Raw genomic sequence first — 17,516 nt, forward strand, 5'->3', positions numbered from 1 at the left:
GTGCCCCTGCTCTGGGTGTCCCTGCTCAGGCAGGGGGGTTGGACAAGGTGATCTCCAGAGGTCCCTTCCAACCCCTACCAGTCTGTGATTCTGTCATTCTGTAATTATGTCTGGATAAATCAAAGCAAAGTAACTTCTTCAAAGCAAAGGTGGAGACCAACCCCACTTGACTGGGACTGTTCACAGTCTGTTCACAAAACCAATTTGAGGGTGAGTGGCCGTGAGCTATGCAACAACCTAATATTTTCATGGCTCATCTCTAGGATTTGCAAACACTCCTGTTTGTTGAAGGGGAGAAACAACATCCGCGTCAATGCTCTCTCTCATGCGCTCTTTGGCCTTGGTCCAACTTTGAGTTATGCAAGTGCTGGAAATGTGACAATTTTAGGAACCAGTCAAGTGATACTGCAGCCTCCATGCACAGCCATGCTAATGGATGGTGGAGCTTTTACACTTGTTGAACTCTTTAGGTATGAAGCTTGTAGGTGATTCCTGGCCAAGGAAGGGGAAGAACACTAGCACTGGGTAAGCCTTAAGTATGTTTGACAAACATACCCAAGGTACATAAAATAAAGTAGTTTATGGCTGCTTTAACAATGTAAATTGAAAGGACAGGGAGGACTAAGTAAAAAAAATGCATGCTGTGTAGGTTCCCTGAAGAAAATGCATATCAAAGAAGTACTGAGCAGTGCAGTGGTGAGGAACAAGTAGGCTGTTGGGAAGAACTGAGAGAGAAAATGGGGATCAGAAAATGTGGTGAAGGATAACAGGAAGAAGAACAAAACACAGCACTAATACAAGGTCACCACAGGGCTGAATATTAGCTTGTTCCTGTGTGTATGGGTCACTTGCTTCTGTTCAGGTATTTCTGCTGTGCTTGTTGGGGTTGTTAGTATTTTCTATTTGTATTAAAGGGACTCCCAGAACAGATGCTCATTCTGCTGGGAACTCCACAAACACAGTATATGGAGCTCTATCCATTTTGTTCATGTGAGCTCTGTAACTAGAAGACTGCTCAGTTCTGAACCAGGCAGAACAATAGGAGGCAAGTAAGAGTCAGGACATGAGGTATCAAACCTGAATGGTACTGCATTTCACCTGTACACTTACTAGCTCAGGTTTTCATTCCCATGTCTATAGTGTTTAAATTGAAGAATTTAGAGTCTTAAAACACCATATTCATAAAATGAAGGGTAGAAAAAGTGAAATAATATGAAAGAAAGATGAGTGAAATTGCAAAAGTATGTTAACTCTGTGATTTTACGGGAAAACCCCTCTTTGGGAGGGACTTAATTATGAGGCAATTAGCCACTAACAAAAAAATCGCAAAATAGTTTAGTACGGAAAAAAGCCTGGATTCTCCACTTGTTCTTTAGTCTCTGTTGGAGTGGATGCATGAAAAAAGATTTTTGTTTTATTTTAGTTTTACTTCTACATATTGCAGTGTTCTGGCATTTTGTGTGATTTTTATATTTCTGTCATAATCAAAGGAGCCCTGGAGTTGTTATGAAGAAGAAACACAAAAACTGCCATGATGACTCATGCTATTAGTATTCTGATATCCCCTCCCTGACAGTAGCTCAGATCAGATGTTACAGAGGAAGGTGCAAGAAATCTTTATATAACTGTGAGGTAATGTGCTTGTATATTTTCTCTAGCACTAAACAGTTAAAGCTGGTTTATACCTAATAGATTAACCTTCACTTATTTATCTGTGTTACTTTTGTACTAGGAATCAGTTCAGGTGTTGTCCAGACAAATAGAAACAGATGGTTCTTGTCCCAGAGATCTTACCTTTTCTCTATATATTAATATCCATTCTGTGTTTTCCTTTTATCTGACTTAATGTAAATGCAGCTGTTCTTATTATGTCTGTAAAAGCGTCATCCTGCTTTGAAACCTGCTAAACTGTAAGCCACAAAAATAGCTTGTGGCAGTAAATTGCATAGATTGGTTAAGCCCTGTGTAAAACAAGCATATCTTTCAAGGGTGTCATCTGGACACCACACTCATAGAAATACATTCCATTTCACAGTCTCTCTGTGTTATTTTATTCATGCTGTACAGGAAGGAGAAAAGGACCAAGTCCTGCATTAGCACACAGGAGACAGCTCTTGTGACAAGGGCCTGTTGCAATCCTTAGGGCTCTGTCTGTGAAAAGAAACTGGAACATCATACAGTCTCCTGCCTGGTCTCTTTGATGAATCAACAACATTCAGTGAGGTACACTGTCAAACTGCTCACAGCATGGATGTTCACCCTTTGTGTATCGTAAAAGAACATTGTTTATCAACATGTCCTCTTAGTGCTGTATGTCACGAAATGCTACATGCTACACAACAGTAGTATCTCTATGATGGGTCAGTCTTTCGCTGTTGTGTCAATTTGTGCATAAGAATTCACCTTATATACATTAATATAACTAAATTTCCCTGCCTAACACTGGTTGATTATTTTTCCTCAATGTAATCTCTCTACAAGGTTCATTTTTGGTCACATCCTACTTCACATAGCAAATATTAGTTGTAGTGCCTCCTTGTCTGACATTTGAATGGAAACCCTGTGAAAAGTCCAATCGTTTGGAGAAGACACACGTTTGAATTTAGACCCCAACATGGCAATAGTGACCCTCGTTTCCAATAAAGGCTAATGCCTCTCCTTGTATGGATTTTTGTTCACAACATTTCCCAGCTAGTTGCCTCCAACCTTGAGTTGCCATGATGCTCCATCTTGTGAGGAGTCCAGTACTGTAGTTATGGTCTCTTTACCCAGATGTTTATGCAAGAACTTCTCTAAGATCCTCTCTTGCATTGCTTGTTGCCCATGGTATTGACTCTGATCAAATTCAGGGTACTGTACTGCTACAGAATACTATGCTGTAGGGTAAAAGGCTACAAATGCTCAGCTCCTGCATGTGCTCAGGTTGAGGCTTCATCAAGTATTTAGAAGTGCCTATCATTTATCTTTACTGACCGATGGTGGCAGTCACATTAAAGGTATGCGTGGAAGTCCTGTGTTATCCCAGCTCTTGCTGCCACAGGTGTGCTCTACAGACTGTGAGGGAGACAGTAACCCAGACAAATGATGACATCTTGTAGCCCTGTACACAAGAGCATCCTGCCCTTCTTTAGGAAAGCTAAACCCCAACAGGCTTCTCACAGTGCTGGTTGTGTGTGGTGCCTTTTGTTCTAGCAAGAATGAATGGCTGCATGACAAAATATTTTTAATTGTAATGCCAGTTTATATATCAAAAGCTGTATGAGGCTGTAGACCCTGGCTTTCTGTTTGCCTATTCTTGTGCCTTGTGTATGGTCTTCTCCTGTTCTGATTTATTGCATTCTCAGTTTGTTAGGCTTAAATAAGAGATGTTAAGTAGATTTAAATACATACAGTTTGTTAGACTATTGACAGATTGCTGGGTTACCTCTACATCCATCACAGGAGAGCCGTGAAAGGCCCACCTTCATAAGCCCAGAGGAGCACAGGGGGCACAACAGCGGGCAGAAACCCAAATTAAAGAGGAAAGGAGAGCCTGTCTGGCCTCCTCCCAGGGCTGTCCCAGCAAAGCCTCAGCCCCAGCGTCCACGTGTGAAACCCATCACCATGAACCATGGGGAGCAGCTCTCCAGGTTACCTCATGGAGTAGGGTGGATTGCTAGCTGGCAGTTGTGGGACACAGAAGGGGATGCAGGGCAAGAACTTTTGGCAATTGGACAGGATTTATTATGGGACATTCAGGGGAGGAGCCAAAGGAGGGATTTAGGAGATTTGGGCTGTAGCAAGTGTGGGATAAGGGAATAAAAGGGTTCATCTGCGTAAAGAGTTGGCTAGTCAGGACACTTGTCTGGTGATGCCCTGCACCTGACCAGCACAGTCTGTCCTGTCTTTTTACTAAACTCCACCTTCAACTGTTTCCCAGTAAGGGGCTCTTTACTCCCTGTGTGTATGGGGGTGGGGGGTGTGCCTGTGGTGCAGCAACTGGAGTGAGTGTGGGTGTGATTGCTAGTAAAGGTAAATGCCAGATAAGCCAATGAGCAGGTAAAGGGGTCTGGGGGCCAGGACACGTTTGGAGGTCTCTAGGGGCCACCTCTGGGTGTGAGAGCAGATACATGTCTGTAGGGGTGAGAGCACAGGGGGGTGGCTATTGGGAACAGGGGAGACCTGGACAGCTCTGGCTGTGCACGCGCGTGCATGCGTATGTGATGGTCTGTACAAGCAGCTGGAGTGGGGCTGTGGCCTCAAGAGCTTGCATGTCCAGGTGGCAGCAACTGGCGGGACTGGGATCCAGGGGCAGCTACTGGACAGACTGTAAGCCCTGCTGCTGGAGGGCTCCACCATGTAGATATGTATGTATATTCCCACTTATGGACCTCTGTCCTGCTCGACGGAGCAGGGAGCAGGATGAGGCTGCTGGCGCTGTCAGTGTTGGTGTGAGTGCTCTGTGCATCTGTCTGTGATCTGTATGGCCAGCAGTGTATATACATATATTTGTACATGTGCTCTGTGTGCGTGTATCTACTGGGAATACCTGTTCAGCCTCACTACTCGTTCGACCTGGAGGCATGGAGTGTCAGCAGCCTTGCCTCTCTCAGGCTGCCAGATCAGGTATATTTTCCACTAACACAAATCCTTAGAGAAAAGCACTGAAAAACACATACCACACCATTGTTACTTTAGTGCTGCTGTCCTTTTTTCTTTTTATTTTCTGACTGTCTCTTTGTATTCTCTATCAAACTGAGTAACCAAGGACTCAGCACGATGCATTTTAGGATGATTTGAAATGAAACTGAGTGGGATCACATGACTGTAGTCAGTCTCTTCTGCTGTCTCCTCCCTGGGTAAAAATGCTTTGTGCATGAACAAAATGGTAATGTCTAGCTTCTTTCTTGTCACTGTCAAGGCTGCTGGTCATGTTGCAAATGCACATCGCTCATGTGGATGATGGTTTTCAAACTGAGAAGCATGGAGGGAAGCATAAAAATGAGGAACTATTCTGACAGTGGTGGTTGGTTAGGGGAAAGACCATCATCCATCCATAAACACATAAACACTTTCTTTTCTTCCTAAAAGATTCTTTCAGTGTTCTCATATATGTATCATGCCTCTGTCTGAACTTTTTGAAAAATATTCTTGTGCTCCGCACTACCTACAGCGCTTCATCAGCTTCTATGGAAAAAGTACGTGTCAGTGATTGACATGCTTCCCACATTGCTGGTTCATCTTTACCTATATAATGAACGCAGAATAATGTGCTAAGGTTGTCCATGCAGCTAACAGGTCACAAGACGACTGCTTTATGAAGCATTATCTGGTGGTTGTCCCCAAGATTCTTGACAAAATAAAAAAAAAAAAATGTTAGGGACGTCAGTTCAATCTTAGGATATGAGGTCTGGGACATTTTAAGCACATAAAAACACTCCCACCAGATCAGACCAAGGATTCACATAGCCCTGAATCCTATTTCTTGGGGATTTAGTCCAGCAGTAGACAGCATGCTTAACATGCAAGAGGTACTTGTTGATGCCTATATGCTGCAGAGTGCCCGAGGCCAATACCTCATGGTATATCAAAGAGTATAAGAAGAAATTCTTAGTCTTACTCCCCAGAACCCCTTCCCAGATTTCACTGATTTGCCATTCAGGGACTTCCAGTCTATATTTGTGTTAGATAAATGATTTTGTCAAGTAGCACTCCATTTCCTACTCCAAAATCTTCCTAGTTTGAGACCAGATACATTGCAGAAACCCTATTCTTTGTTTTGGGGCATGTATCAGCTGCTTGTGAAATCTATTAATTCCATTTCATAACCAATTTACTTATAATTGATAGCAGAAAGAAATCCCTCAGTCTGCACTTTTTCAGAAGCTCGTAACATCAAGTCACCTTTGAATTTGAGCTTGTTTTCCAGGTCATCGATTGCACTTCTGAGCATTTTACTTCCTTTAGTGCTTGTAGAACGGAGTCATCATTGATTATTTTCATGTTGTTAAAATGTGCTCTCATGGTCTAGAATCAAAGCTTTCACAAATTATATCCTAACTAATATTTGTTCCTACTACTGTCACTGTAAGCTCCTGTATTAAAGCTGTTTGCCCTTCCTCACACCACTTTCAGAACTGCCAGGACATTGAGGAAAATGGGTTGGCATTTAAACAGATTAAAATATGAAGAAAGGCTTGGGAAAATAGCTATTTTTGTATGTGTTGAACAAATAATAACCACAATTTTTAAAAAATTACATATATCTAGAAAGGTTTTACATTATCATAATAATAAAAGTCAGTTCCACAAAATAAAAAGGGGTATAAAAATCATATCAAAGGTATTATTCTTATTCTGCGTTATCAGAGCTGTCAAACATTAATTTTCTAAATCTTGTAGTGTTACCCTTGTGTTTTTAACTCTGTCAATCAATCAATGTAACCCTTTGAAAGTGCTTTTATTGCAAGTAATACCTAACAAAGAGACTTGACAAAATACATATTTCTCTGGTTTTGGTTTATTTTATCTGTGCATTGACCTAACTTTGCCTGTACTCATTTCCACTGTCCTCTATTACAAACCCATCAGTTTGTCTGGAGAAAATGCAACACACTGTCACTGATGAGAAAATTGAAAAATCCCAACAGTTTCATTAAGGCTTGTTAAGACAATGGAGAATATAAAACAGGAAAATAATGTAAATTCTCATAACCAATTCTTCTTTCCTAGGTTTTTCTTCAAAGTTGATTTTTAATCTGTGTAATTTTTTTTCCATCAGTAAAGAGTAAAGCATAGGGCTTTCAGTAGTGGTTGAGTTTTAACACTATTTGATCTCAGGAGATGAAACTTAGTTTAAAAAACTAAGTCAGACCTAGTTTCAGTATGGCATTTGCTAGGAAGTGTAAGACTGCTGAAGAGATATATGTACCTTTTCAGTGGTGCACTTTATAATATGCTAGATGATATTGATGTACATTGACTTCTTAATTTTTAGTGCTGAATATATATTTCTAAATAAAATAAGCATCAGTTCAATTATTGAATCACTGAACTACCTTTTTATATTTTATACATTTTATATATTTTGTATATAAAAATATAAATATATATTTTATATGAATTGTCTTATTATATTTTGCATGATGCAATACTTTTCTAATGCTCATGAAATGAGATTGATCTGTCTTATTTATTTATTTATTTATTTATTCATCCATTTATGGGGGGGGGTGTTTGCTACTATTTTATGGGATCTTGCAGGTTTCAGCTTCACTTACATGCATAAAAAATAAAAACCCACCCCACCTCCATTCCAAGAAATTATGTTGAGTGTGAATAATAAATTTTTGTAAGAGGGGAACTTAAGAGAGTACATTTTCCCTCATTTCACAATTCCTGTACAACCTGAGCTTGGGTTCATCCCTGCTTTTTAAGTATCTTTCTGGGTAACAAAAACATGTATGATAAGGCACATATACAAGCAGGGTGAATTCTAATGGTTAAGGTGGTCTTATTTGTAACATTTTTAAAAATTTGGAGTTCATGACTTTGCAAATACAGTAACTATTCAACAAACTATATTACGGTAACTTTAAACTGTTTTTCTAAGAAAAAAATTTCTCCTCTCCCTGCCTCTTTTTCTTCTTTCCCTTAAATTTTGTCTCATCAGACAGCCTCAGTGTGACATTTCCGTGCACTAGACACATTAGCTCCACCACAGTGGCCTAACTGAAGCTGATTAAATTATTAATAGCAGTAGTACTTTATTAAAAAAAGAAAATACATTTTCCTTTTATGATTGGAAAATATAGGCTTCTGAGACTACTCAGTGGTCAGATGATATCACACTGGTGGTTTGACTGAGGACACTGAAATTAGGTGAGCTGAAGTCCTCCAGAATTTTGATTAGATGAAAGGAACTATTTCTAATTCTGTTGTTCTGTAATAACATAACTCACCACTGTTAGTAATTTTTTCTCTTACAGTGTGATCAAACTGGTCTATCTTCAGTAACTTCAATGTTCTTATTTCTTATTTCATAATTATAGAAAAAGCTTAGGGTCTACAGCTTTCATGGCCACAGTAAAAAGCTCATAAACTAATGGGAGGGATTAATATTTTCATAATTTTCAAATGTTGCTCATTATTTTTAACAAAAGCAAAACTCTAATCGGACAGCATACCAAAAGTGCCTCTTCTTTAGGGCTTGAAGCATGCATGGAATTTGTTGTGAGCAGAAGAGGAACCGATATCAAGTTGTGGTAATTCCAGTTAAGTAGAAATATAATGAGCAAATTAAGATAGGTCAGAAACTTTCAACTCTGCTGTTTATAGATATGATTATTCCTTTCTGTGAATAAGCTTATCCTTCCCTAAGAAAAGTCAAAGTAAGCAACTGTAGATAGAGTAGGTTTGGAGAAGTTAATGTGGCGTATGGGGTTTCTCTCTACGTGTCATGATTTAGGGAGAATTTAGGTCAAAGTCAGTGATTCTGTCACTTGACAAATCCAGTACCTTTCACTTCTACAAAAAAGAGAAGATCTAAGTGACACAGAATTCTGCCATCCTGGCAGCACAGAGTGATTTTCTGTGCTGAGGAATGGAGTAGGTAATGGCTTCTTTCACAGCCCTGAAGGGAAATTAGCACACAGATTAGCTGTTTAGTCTGTGTACTTATATCAAAGACAGCTGGGAGGGGAAAAAAAAAAAAGAAAAAAAGGCTGTTTTGTCATTTAATTAAAGAAAAAAATGGTTCCTGCTAGAAAAAAATAGTTCCTGCTAAAAATATACACACATGTGTAGGTGTATATGTATGTGTGTATGTATGTATATATGCACATATACTTTGATTAATAACTTCTGAGTGTAAAAGGTTAGTTAATTTGATTGTAAGTGTTTCCCTAAATGGGTGATACCAATTGTTTTACGAAGTCAATGAAAAAATTGCCAGTTTCAAGAAAAGGATAAAGCGTGACAATTGATTTTCTGAAGCATTTGTCTCACAGTTACATGACACATTCTTAGCAGGATCAGGAACTTGTTAGAAAAGAGGCAAAGCTCATGATACTGACTGTGTTGTGAATGAATTTGTTCGCATGAATCGGAGCCCCAAACTGACACTTGCTTAATGTATTCCTGAATGCAAAGGAAAAACAGTAATCATTTTCCGAAAGTTGCAATCTGGTAGGTATACTGCGTATTACAGCTATTTTCAATAAGCTCATGAAAAAAGATATTTTATTCATAGAAATGCCCCAAACTTAGCTGTAGTTGCCTTTACAGCAGATAATGAAAATGCTAACAGAGCTGGGAGAAATAACTTGACATGTTATTTGATTAAACTAGTACGGTAAATAATCCAAACAGAAGTCACAAATGTTTTACATCTTTAAGGATGACATATGTGTTTCATAAATGTGAAAGGCTCCCATAGCCACATTTTTAGCTTATGGGCACTGCTGTGGTTCTACAGTGCATTGATGAATCTAGTGTGCAGCGTGAAAAGAACATTAGTGAAGAGAAAAAAACAGCAAGGACTTGGGGAGGTGCATTTGTAGGAGGAGAAAGATGCTGCTTGCCTGGTGCAATCTGGGAAACTACTTTGAGCAGTTGGCAGTGAGCTAAGGATCTATGAAACCAAGCCAGTGCTGCGGTGACAAAACAGACAAACAAATAATATATACAAGTTTAGGAATAGAAAGAAACATCATGAAGAAATTATGCCTTGATAATGAAAGAAGAAAATTAGAACTTGATTTTCTTTCCTCATGAAAGACTGGAGGAATAAGGGAGATAAAATTGAAAATATGAAGAAAACTATATGAAAAAGATATATGGAGAGTCTTCTGGGAGAGCTCTGACATTAACTGCAAAATACATAAATGAATGCAATACTTTACAAAGAACATAATTTCTTGATTCAGGATCATGAAAACGTAAAAAAGATTTTTCAATTATTTCTTTTTTTTCTGCATTTGCCTTCTTTTGATTTTGATTTCATGCTTGACGAGTGTTTGAGAACACCTATCTGTAGATAGAAACATATCTTAATAGTCTCTAATGCCAAAAGTGAAAACATGTAAGATCGGTATGAAATTAAGGTAAAATCCAAGAAAAGTGGACCACAATTGTGCTTTTAATGTTGCAAACAAAAAAAAAAATCACATTTCTCAAAAAGTGAAATGGAAATGCAGAAGTGGGTATTCCTGTATGAAGGTATCTCAGAATGATGGTTGATTTACAGTTGACCGTAGCTGGGAAGAGAACAAAAAGCAATTTTTAGAGTTTTCTATAAAATATATGCTACAAAAGTAGAAGTCAGATGAATTACCCACATTCTCAGAGGCTACTTTGTACGTTCTACAGCTTAGCAAGGAAAAAAATAATTTCCACAGACTGTTTTTGTATCTGTACTTTTTGCGAGAAAACTATTGCTCTGAAAGAATTCCAGTGTGTTTTGTTGTAGTCTGTGTAAGTCATGTGCAAGTCATTAAAGTCAGAGCTCGTCCATTGTAAACCCATCATTACTGGGTAGGCCAAGGTTAAAAAGAAAATGTCTGGTTTATGATTCCACTCACTCTTCTAGCTCTATATCAATTCTTGTAGCTAGAAAATAAGTGCTTGAGAACTGACAATTCTTTGTAATTTCCAAAACCTCCATTCAACATCCATACGGCAGCGTCTGTTTGAAGACTCTTGGCTAAAATATTATGTTTCCACCTGGCAGCTTTCACAAAAGTTTAAAGAAAAGGAAGTGTAACTACAAAATAGTACGTGCACAACACAGCATGGAAAATGTCATTTCCCTGTCTCTACAGAAGGTCTTAGAGATTCAGAAGCTCCATTTACAAAGAGGACCATATACTCTTTATATTAATTACTATTTTAGACTGAGGAGAAAACAAAACCAAACCAGAAAAAAAAAGAAGAGTGACATGCCCATGAAAGAGCACAGGACCATATCTCTTGTTCGTGGAAACCTATTTTTCATGTGCCATCAACATGGGCTCTTTCACTTGACTTGCTCTATATTTTTCACAGAGCTCTAACAACTACTTTAATGTCAGTGTTCATTTAAGGCCAGTACAAAACCATCTGTCTCTTCCCATAGATTTTTAAATCCCTAAATGACCTCCAGATAGTTTCTAGAAGTTTTTTCTTTTCTCTGTAGTGTCTTCAGAGTCACCAACCTGGTGCCTTTAAATATCTATCTCCTCTTATTACTGAGGCCTTCCAATTAACTGGCAACTGTAAATATGGTGTCCTGTGCATTAGCCTTGATTACTATTGTGGGAACTCATTCTCAGCAGGGACCCTGTGAGTCAAAACCTACATTTTGTAAGGACCCAGTTCCCTTTTTAAGCTGTTAGCATGCAGATAACATAGCTCTCGATCTTTTTCTGCTATCCTTTTATCAGATGTTCAGAAAGGTTATGTTTGTTGGTTTTTTTAACATCAAACCACTCCCAGTTTTGTATCCAATTTGCAAATCATATTTTGGTACATGGAAAAAATATCTGTTTGTGAAGCTGCTTTCGGCTATGGCAGGAAGTCGTTAAGGGGCCGTTTCAGCGAGTGCTGGCGTCCCATACACAACAACTATTTCCATCAGCATCAAAAGTAATGAAGCCTATGGATTTGTCTTGTGGTTGGATTCCCAGCTGCTTAATAACGTGCTGCCTGTAACTGAGGCTTTTCCTTCAACTGGAGCATTCATAATATCCCTCTCATGTGGTTTCTCTGGTGTCTAGTAAAGGCTGAGTTCATGCTACAGTCTTTGCTGTGAAGAGACTAATACTGTCTCTCTTCTCTACACAAGTACCCAATTTCACAAAAACTTCTACAACCATATCTTTGAGACAACTGCCTCTCTGTCAGACTTAGCTGAGACTAGTCAAAAGTTTCAGAAGTTACTGGATTAGGAACCAGCAAAGAGCGTAATACATGTGCCATATCTACTTAGGAAACGAGGCTCAGTGTTCTCTTTTTTTTTTTTTTTTTTTTTTTTCAATCCAGGAACTGAGGCCACCATCTTCTTGTCTATTTGTTTATGCGTGCCTATCTGTTTTTACTAATGAGGAATAAATTAGCAGCCTCTGGGTTTGACTATACGATTGTAAGAAAAGTGTGTTGGTAACCTTGAACTATCTGTGGCCTTTTGCCATAGGACAGATTCTTTAATTACCCTTCAGTGTCATAAATTCCCAGAAATTTTCTGTCCCAGGCATCTTGCAGTACTGGCTGCCTGGTAGAGCACTGCCCTCAGATTGCTCGTGCAGGCAAACTAGGTTAGGCAGGAGTTTTTTCTACAGCAATTTCTTTTCTGATGGCTACCTGCACCCCTTCTCTGTTGGAAAGAATTATTGATGCAGACCAATACCTCAGGGAATATCTATATATGTTGTGGCATTTGCTAATTCTAGCATGCTAATTCTATTATCATGTATTGACATTTGTGTTTGTTCAGCTTTGGCCTGGTAATCCTGTTGCTACCCCAGTTTTTATGTGTCTTTTCAGATGGTCTTAGATCAAAGCCAACCTCTCTACAATCTTTTCTATGCTACATCAAAAACAATCTACGGCACTTTGTGGTGAAGCACCTCACGTGAAACAAAACAAATGTGGCAGTGTGTGACAAGCACCTTATAAAACAGGTATTTAAGCGTACACTAATATACACTCTGTTTTGCTAACAGAGTCCAACAGAATCCTACAGATACAAAAAGGAGAGAAAAATATTTGGCATAATTTCATTTAGAATTTCTTCCTGTGTAAACAGTAGAAAGTATCCCCTTTTATATATTTACTTATTTTTGCTATGTGAAGCATTACTTCAGTGAAGCGTTTCAACTCTTCTTTAAATGTGAAATGTAATTCCCTGTATTTGTCTCATCACTCCCTGAGGAAAAAGCATTTCAGACATGATTTTAGCATATGCTTTACCATGGCCTTTTGCTGGGGTTGCAAACCCTGGTCTCCAGCATGACCCTTTCAGTTCTGCTCTGTGAAGATCTTCCTTTTGCCTTGGAAGATATCCTGAAACTCTTCTTCAGTTGTTCTGTTCTCCTGAACTTCACCTGAGATTAGCCTCTTGATGAAAGCAAGAACTTGCCATAATTTTAAAGTCAGTAATGGGTACTTTAAATGTAATGCTATTGCAAATTACATGCCTCATGGAGACAGAAGTAGGGGCTTAAAGTAGTTTCTTTAACTGCTGATAGGCTTTCCTTCAGTGCTTTTTGGGTCATTATACTTACTGTCTTGTACATCCTTGTCCCATTAAAATGGACGAAGAAGTATCCCGTTTACTGTCAGGTCTCCATCTTCTACTCTAAGTATCAGCTTTTGCTATGATGGCGATATTTTTTCTGAAATAAAGGTGCTGTTGTCATTCTCCTTTGCTTTAGGTACAGCAGTGTGCTCTGCTAGTACTTTCAAATTCTTGCAAAGTGATATGGTTCACTGAAGTTCCTCTATCTTATGTTATGACTAACAAGCCAAGCTTAGCTTGTGTTATTTACCATGGCATGTGCTGCTTTTTTTGCAGGCTTACTTTGACCTCCACATGTCTTCCTGCCTGAAGCTTCTTTTACCAGAACTGCATCATCTGAGCATTGTATATTCTCTAAAAGTGTTGTTTTGGACAAAATAATTTCTTGCTAGCAAATTCTGGTTATCTCATCATGGACTAATTTTAGCCTGTCTGTTGCACTTGTGCTCTCATGCACGCTACCCTCAGGTTTTCCTCCCACGTCCCCATTATAATTTGGTCTTTTATTAGGTCCTGAATTGTCTCCCCAAATTATCACTTTGTCTCTTCTCCTTTTGATTGCAGACTCCATTTTTCTAATGTCTTTCTGTACTCTTTGGTGAATATTTACACACCTTTCTTTAGATGACTAAGTTAGAAGGCTCGTGTCCTACAGCTTCCTATACAGTCAGTGAAGAGAGAGAGGAATTCCTTATGAGGACAACTGCAGCATTTAAACTGGTCTCTGAATTACTCTTTAAGGAGCCTCCCACTCCCAGCCCTTCCCTTCCTCTCTGTTCCCATTAATAATCCTGGAAGACTATCCCTCTAATTTAGCTACCTAGTTTATATGACTAAATTTAGGCAGTCTGAGTACTCCTAAATGCTCAATAATGTATTCTCCATGTGTTTTATTTCTAGATGCTATAATGTTACATTTCTATAAAGTTTTATAGTTAGCTTTTTTCTGCTTGAGCTAACTGGAAACAATTAAAATTGTGCAATACTGTTACCCAAAATAAAGCTACCTTCTAAACAACCATCCTGGGTTTGCTGGCATCCACTGATTTAACCTTCCCCAGTTGTCCTCTGCACTTTACCTCTCCCGCAGAGCTTTTAACTGCTCCATCCCTTTACTGAGGTTATTTTCTTCATTTGTACCACCACTCCTGGTATCACATCCCATAGTTAAAAAATCGTTTAGAGCCAAATATCTGACAGAGCCCTGCTTCATTCACCATCTGACTGTGACTGATCAGCACTGTCTGCCATAAGTCTCTGAATGATCTCAGTGTCCACTTGCAGCTGGCTCATGTCCCAGCTTCTTAAAAAACACAGTTATTCAGAAGCAGTGCTTCTCTAAAACATTGGTGTTATAAATCCAAATACATTCTTCAGGGCAAATCTAAAGAAGGGTCCAGAACATAAAAGTCATAGCCTTTGAAGCCTGTTCCAACCACGGCATGCTAGTTTCTGATGGCATTAGTCTACATTCAGCCCCAACTAATAACCATAATAGCAGAGAAACAGTATTGTAGGGTGAACTCTGCAAAGCAGATTCGTAAAGCACTTTAGCCAGATGGCTGTGCTAATTCATGAAGACTAATTTACAAAACAAGACAAAAATGTTCCAATGTTAAGAAACAAATTGTGAACAGGGGTAATAAAACAGAATGTAATTTTATTGAAAGTTATGTAGAGTTCCATTAAATTATTGTCTGTGCTCTAGAAGATGTAGTAATAATGCCTATTTACTCTAGGATTACATGTGCAATTACAGCTTTTGAAGATTTGCATCATTCATACTCAAGGCAAACAATTATTGAACAGGGACTGAGGGATTTTGAGTGTGGAGTTTTGTTTTTACATCTTGCAGACAGTTTATTGAAGAAAATGAGGTTTTATTTTAAACATTTTCAGTTAACATTTCAATGAATCTTTTATGATTTTTCAAATGTGAATAATTTGTTAGGGATCTGACATGCAGTACAACCTATAAATTTAAAAGTACCTGATACTATTGTTCTTTGTTATTTGAAGTACTAAAATATTTAGGCATCTTCAGCATGGATCAGAGTCCTAACGCTATAGGTACTTCAACAGATGGAAGATACGAGCTCCACTTTTCATATTTGTACAATAGGTATAATTGAGTACTCTATAACAAGAACTGCTGTCATCATATATTAAAATGGGTCAGCATCAGTCTAAGAGGTATTTCAAATGGGTATCACTAACCTGTCAAATCATCCATTTAAAACAGAAACTTGTTCTTGAATCACGCATACCTACAAAAATGTACAACACAGTATCAGAGTCCCATATTTGGGACTTTGATAAAGTTTTGGGTAAAGCTTATCACTGTTTCTACTCCTGGAGAGTGCAGAGTGCTTTACTGTTGGTATCATTCTGAAACAGATTCCAAGTTCTTCAATTATGTTGATATAATGTGGCTTGTTGCTGTTTGTCAGCCAGCAGATTCATCAGTATTTTATGCTGTCATGGCCCTAAATAATATTAATATGGCCACATCTGGAGGTGGATACACCTCAGTGTGAAAGGACAGAGTGCTGATAATGAGAAAGTAGATCTGAAGGATAAACAAATATTTTCTCTTCAGAGGCATTCACAGGCCAAAGTGGCTTTTGTCCCTTCACCAGAATCAAGTAGAACTTCATTATGTTAATTAAAAGAGTACAACAACCTAGGAAATTATATATTAGAGGAAAATACGTAATACCAAATCTGGCGTGATGCGACTCCATGTCCCCAGGTCCAACCAGTAGCGAGGACATACTGTGCTGACCAGGTGCAGGGCACCACCAGACGAGCATCCTGGCCAGCCCCTGCTTGCCATAGGGCATCCTTTGGAAGCTTTAATGCTGTTAGCTGGAGGATTTTGTACGCTGATCATAACTATAATTATCTATGAGCCCTACGTGGGCTGTACAGAGGAACATCCTCATGCCCTCTTTCCTTAGAATATCCATGAAAAGTTGAACTGGAGTCTGCAATGCATTACAGTCCATGCAAAAAAACACTATGGAATGAATAAAGAGATATAGAGCCTCCCCCCCCAAAACAATTAAGGAAAGCTTAATGGGAGCAAGAAAAAATTCTGCTGAGGAAGGTAAGTGCTGTACCACATTTGTCTTTGGATTATGCAGCAAACTGAAGGGAACACAGAGTGAGCAGTAGATAAGTAACCTGGATCATCTCAAGGGATGATAGTTTGTAGGGTTTCTTGCCAAGATTTTAGACTTAAGACAGCTACTCGTCTGCAACACAACAGCAGGATTGAAAGCTGCTTTTGAGTTTCAAATAGGTTTTGCAGTGCTTGAAAGGACTGTTCACATGCAACAATTTCAACTGCCTCCAGGCATTTCTCTTGCTTATATCATGTACATAAAAATAAGGAAATTTTAAAAAAATTTCTTAATAAGACATTCATCTGAATAAATCTGTAATTGTCTTGAATTAAAAGTGTTTATGCGGTCTTGAATAAAATACTTCATCTTCACAAACTATAAGACAGAGAGAGAATTTGACAAGCTATTACGAATCTCAAGACAAAAAGCACTATCAAAGTCCAAGGTATTCTTATTATTAATCATTGTGTAGCTCCCCACTACTGTAAATCAACACCAGCACATTGAAGTCAATGGAGTAATTGAAGCAACATTGATTTTTCACAAGCTACAAAGCTGACCCAAAGCATTTCAGTTTTATTCAGGTTTCTTCAAAGAAATACAGTTGTATTTTTTATCTTCTCCCCTTTTTTAATTTGAAGAAAGTGAATAACAAAGCTAGCACTAATTGTTTAGAATTGAGCACATGAGAAGATTAAGAATGTATATTAAGATATTTTTTCAGCCTTTCATGTATATAAGGTTTCTATTCCTGTTTCTGAACCAGATTGTAATTTCAGTTATGGCAATGTAGTTATAGAGCATTGCTAATGAAATACAGTGCTATTAATGAGATAAACATCTGACTGATAGTATTTTACATTCAGTCCTGTAATAAATTTACATCGTAGCAATTTTTCATATGGGAAAAGTTTGCCAGAATACATTACAAAGATATTTGTGTAGTCATAGAATCATAGAATGGTTTGGGTCGGAAGGGACCCCAAAGATTATCTAGTTCCAACCCCCCCCAGTGAGCAGGGACACCTTGCACTAGACCAGGTTGCTCAAAGCCCCATCCAACCTGGCCTTGAACACTTCCAGGGATGGGGCATCCACAACTTCTCTGGGCAACCTGTTCTAATGTCTCCCCACCC

General features: G+C 38.6%; 1 long non-coding RNA gene across 1 annotated transcript; it reads left to right on the forward strand.

The window, feature by feature from the left end:
* The first annotated feature begins 324 nt into the window (after window positions 1–324).
* LOC135311730 (uncharacterized) lies at window positions 325–14,261 on the forward strand. The gene is made up of 3 exons (XR_010371316.1): window positions 325–525; window positions 12,499–12,635; window positions 13,529–14,261. It is a non-coding gene; the product is annotated as an uncharacterized LOC135311730 (long non-coding RNA).
* The last annotated feature ends 3,255 nt before the right edge of the window (window positions 14,262–17,516 follow it).

The sequence above is a fragment of the Phalacrocorax carbo genome, chromosome 2 (genome assembly GCF_963921805.1).
Source record: "Phalacrocorax carbo chromosome 2, bPhaCar2.1, whole genome shotgun sequence".
In the NCBI taxonomy this organism is placed as follows: Eukaryota; Metazoa; Chordata; class Aves; order Suliformes; family Phalacrocoracidae; genus Phalacrocorax; species Phalacrocorax carbo.